The sequence below is a fragment of the Quercus suber genome, unplaced genomic scaffold (genome assembly GCF_002906115.3).
Source record: "Quercus suber isolate HL8 unplaced genomic scaffold, Cork oak 2.0 scaffold_151, whole genome shotgun sequence".
Lineage (NCBI taxonomy): Eukaryota > Viridiplantae > Streptophyta > Magnoliopsida > Fagales > Fagaceae > Quercus > Quercus suber.
This window is the reverse complement of record NW_027069612.1, coordinates 553598-558595: the sequence shown is the minus strand read 5'-3', so window position 1 is coordinate 558595 and position 4998 is coordinate 553598.

The window sequence follows — 4998 nt, the reverse complement described above, 5'->3', positions numbered from 1 at the left end:
CTCCACTGCTATAGGCTTCTTTTGTGTTCAGTGGTGCTAAAAAATAGCAATATAGCTATTTAGCACCACTGGTGCGAATGCTCTTACATGGTTACGTCACAACTATAGGGGATTTATGGAAGAAAACTTTATTCCATAGTTTGAGCATATTTTGCATTATAAAGCGCATTTCATCAACTAGCTTATTCTTTAAAATAAGTGGTTTTTGATTTTTGTATGGCTTCTTTTTATAGAACTAGCTTTTGAAGACTCAACTCAACTAAGCCTTAATTTAAATCAAATTGGGGTTGGCTATGAACCTCTTCAACTAATCGGGGTGTTGACCACATGTATTGCTTTTTGTCATACTGTAGATTCTTTGTCACCTCTTGGTTTAATAGTATTTCTTCACTATTTATACCCGTGCTATTTTATCCTCCCTCTACTTAATTTTCACTCCATCAAAATGAATTAAACATTCTCTTTAACATGTGCATTAATCAGTCTCATGCACATGGCCAAACCATTGTTGTTATCTACTATTTTGCATATTAGTCATCTTTACATTTGGATGGATAGCATCATTCTTTATCTTATATTTCTTAGTGTGGGGGTAAAAGCCCAACCTTGTGTATAGGGCTTGGAGCCTCGTTTTTGGGGTTAAGTTATGTTTGAAGAGAAGATAATGATTGGGAAGGGTTCCACATGGGAGATATATCTGGAAGTGACTGTGGAGTGTAGTTCGAAGAGATCATCATTTTGCCGAAGAGAGTATTCTCCTCGGATATGGAGAGTCTCAGTTAAGCGAGTACCAGAAAGGTCCAAATGACCTTCCTAGCAGTTCCAATAACGAGGATAAACTCTGAGCATGTCTGGAGATGATAAGAACGAAGAAATATCTAAAGGAAAAAGCTGCTACCACCGTGTTTAATGCTCTACAGCAACTTTTCTAGCTGCATTTATGTGGAGAAGACCCCTGAATAGTGTAATCTCAGTTACCACCATTCACAGAGAGCTCAAGGAGGTACTTGACGTGACAGATACTCAAGTGGATACATAGATGAAGAACAAGTGGACGATGAAGATGATGGGGAAGGATGCTATATAAGGGGAAGAGGCCTCTGATAATTGGGGGGGGGGGGGAAATCAGAAGATGGGTCTGTGTGTTAAAGTGTTAACCAACAAAATAGAAGTACCTGTAAATCTACATTTTTTTAAAGTACACGACCTGTTCAATAGATTAAAATATGGATTTAAATAAAGAATTTTAGTAAGGAAAAGATTTATTAGCAAAGATCGTTTCATGGTGAGTGGTGACTAGTCTATATCCTGAAGTCCCAATCCTTCCCTTGCTTTCTCAACTATGTTGCCGTGTGGAACTACAATTCCCAAGGGGTTTTAAAGCTCCTGCTCTAGCCATATTTATTGCCAAATAAACTCAAGCTAATTTGAACCCAAGCCAAGCACAAGAATCAATTATGGGGAGCATTGTTGAAGACAGAAATGTATTGAAATCAATGAAAGTTAAAACGACAGAGCATGAAGAGCAAAACGGTGAAACTTAAGGCATGATTATGAAACGCACAGTTTCACTTAATAGCAAAACGGTGTCACTTAGCCCAGTTCAAGCTTCAGTTGCTGTGGCGCCAAAGTCAGTTAAGAAGCAGTTATTCTCTCCATGAATTGCGGAACTGACTCACGTGAATTGAATCCAATTATTATTCTGTTCAGATCAGTAGAGTGGGTAATATAAATAGAAAGCCAATGATCAGTTGTAAGGTTATGAAGTGAAATATTTTCCTCTCAATTAGAGAATTTTTCCCTCAGAATTTTCCCTCTCCTTCTCTCTCTTTCTCTCGCTTTCTTGCTCGTTTTCTCACTGATTTTCTTTCTTGTTTTTCATCAATACTGTCTCAATTTCTTCAATATCATTGTGTTAGTTTTGTTTCCAATCAGAAATTCATAGCATTAAGAATTTCTTCATGGTATCAAAGCCAGAATCTGTCACAACTCAAACTTCAATGGCAGCTTCAAGTTCTACAATGGCTTCCTCATCTACATCTTCAAGTTCCTCAGTGAATGTGATGAATCAACCACTACTGCTTCTCTCGAATATGTCCAATATGATGACAGTGAAGTTGGACAATACAAACTATATTGTTTGGAAACACCAAATCACCATGGTATTGGAGACTTACTCGTTGTTTGAGTTGTTGGAAGAACCTCAGCTTATTCCAGATAAATATCTGAAAGATCTCTCTGGTAATTACACCACAATCATGAATCCAGACTTCTTGATCTAGAAATCTAAGGAGAAGGCATTGTTGACCTTCATAAGCTCAACCTTGACTCCATCTATCCTAGCTCTCACTGTGGGTTGTACATCAGCTATGAAGGTTTGGAAGGTTTTGGAGAATAGATTTTCTTCAGTCTCAAGGTCACACATCATGAATCTTAAGTGTGAATTACACAACATCAAGAAGGGAGTTGATTCTGTAGATTCATATTTGAAGAAGATCAAAGTTGTAAGAGACAAACTTCTAGCAGTAGGAGTGATCATAGATGATGAGGAACTCCTTCACATAGCAATTAAAGGTCTGGCTAGGGAATACAATGCTTTCAGGTTTGCTATAAGGACCAGGAGTACACAATTGAATTTTGATGAGCTTTCTACTATGCTCAGTGCTGAGGAGGAATCTCTGAATGAAGGTCCAGATGTGAAAGACTCAGTGTTTGCCATGGCAGCAACTACTGAAAAGCCTAACAGCAATGGTCATAATCAGAATTTTTATAACAATGGCCATAATCAGAGTTTTAATAGAGGAAGAGGCCGTGGTAACTACAATAACAGAGGTGGTAAGGGAGGTAGAGGATCAACTCAATATCCTCAATTCAATCAATTTCAGCAAGCTCAACACAATACCAGTACAAGGTCAGAGAGACCTTCTTGTCAGATTTGTGGAAAACTTGGCCATACAGCCCTTGATTGTTATCACAGGATGGACTATGCTTATCAAGGAAAGCATCCTCCTGCTAAACTTGCAGTAATGGCCACTGCTTCAAATGGTTACTTGCTTCAAGAACAGCCCTGGCTTGCAGACAGTGCTGCAACAGATTATGTCACAGCAAGTCTTCATCACCTCAACTTCCCAAAACCATACAATGGTTAAGAACACCTTACTGTAGGCAATGGCCAAAATCTTCCCATTACTCACACTGGTAATGTCCTTATTCCTTTTTCTCAGTCAAGTATCTGCCTAAATAATGTTCTTAGACTCCCTTCCATAGCATCAAATCTTGCCTCTGTTCATCAACTTTGCCATGACAATAATTGTTGGTGCTATTTTGATGAAAATACCCTTTCCATTCAGGCTTTAGCCACAGGGAAGGTTCTGTACCAGGGCAAGAGTGAAGATGTGCATATCCAATCTATCCTCAAAGAGCTTCTTTGCTTTCTTTACCTTCTAAGGTCTGCAACAATGTCAATGTTACTAGTCATTCTATTGTCAATGGTGTTGCTAATCATTCCTTTGTTAATAAGTCTCTTTGGCACAAGAGACTTGGTCACCCTCATGATCAAGTACTCAAAGTGTTATTTCCTAATGTCAATTCAGCTTTGAATAAGAGTAATTCTGCTGATAATCCTTGTACTCATTGCTTGTTTGGTAAAATGCATAATCAAACTTTTCCAAAATCTTGTTTTACTGCCTCTTCTCCTTTTGAACTGATCCATTCAGACTTGTGGGGTCCTGCCCCTGTGAATTCCATAAATGGATTTAGGTACTATGTTCTCTTTGTTGACCATTATACCAGATTTACATGGCTTTATTTGCTTAAGTCTAAGTCTGAGGTTTTCACTAAGTTTACTTACTTCAAAGCTATGATTGAAACCCAATTTTCTGCCAAAATCAAGGTTTTTAGATCAGATGGAGGGGGTGAATATACCTCAAAGTTTAAAACTTATCTAATGCAGCAGGGTATAGTTCACCAACTCTCTTACCCTTACACTCCTCAACAAAATGGCCTTGTTGAGAGAAAACATAGACACCTAATTGAATCCACCATCACTCTTCTTTCTCAAGCATCTCTTCCCACTTCCTATTGGTCATATGCTGTTCAAACAGCTATTACATTGATTAATATTCTTCCCACTTCTGTTTTAAATTTTCACTCTGATAAGTGTAATTTTTACATGATTTTTATTATCCTCTTATTTATTAAAATTGTTAGTTTTCCTTTATTTCTTTTGATTTGATTTGATTTTTTTTATTTATATTTATCTATTCATTTGTGCTTTGAAGGAATGAGAAGAGCAAGGAATCAAAGGAATTTTGTACAAAATCCAAGTCCAATTCGGATTAGGATTCCAGCCTGCACATTAGTTAGTATTTTCAGTATAACTTTGGGCTCAGATATCCAATCGAGATGATTCAAGTTGGACTGGAAATTTAACTTAAAGGGATACAACTTTGTAGTTTACCAAAAGTCCGAATTCTGACGTTAAATGGGCCAAAATCATCGGTTAAGTGAAGCCTAAAAATCTGGGATTTTCTCCAAACGGGAATAGGATTCCTTGACCTATTTAAAGGCCCTTTAGGGTAAAAAGAAAAAAAAGGAGAGAAAACCTGAGAGGAAAAGGGGGCTGCCGTATTGAAGATTTTTCTTTTAGGAGTCTTTCTGAAGAGGAGGATCTGAGGGCAAAGGCGAGAGCTTCATGTTGATCAACCATCAGATGAAAGACATAAGTTTTATTTGTTTTCTTTTCAGTTTTATTATGAACTAAATTTTATTTTCTAGAGCGTTGATGTAGTCTAGCAATGAACACACAATTTATATTCTGAATTATTTTATTTTTAATATTTCTATGATTGAGTGTTTAATTTTTATTCTTAATGCTTACTATTTTTTTACGAATTATGGTTTGATCAATTGAATTACAATGAGACCGAGAGGTGATTTGTTATTTTAGTTCTAGAATTAAACACCATTAGTTGAGCGAAAGTAGAGATGCTTTACCGC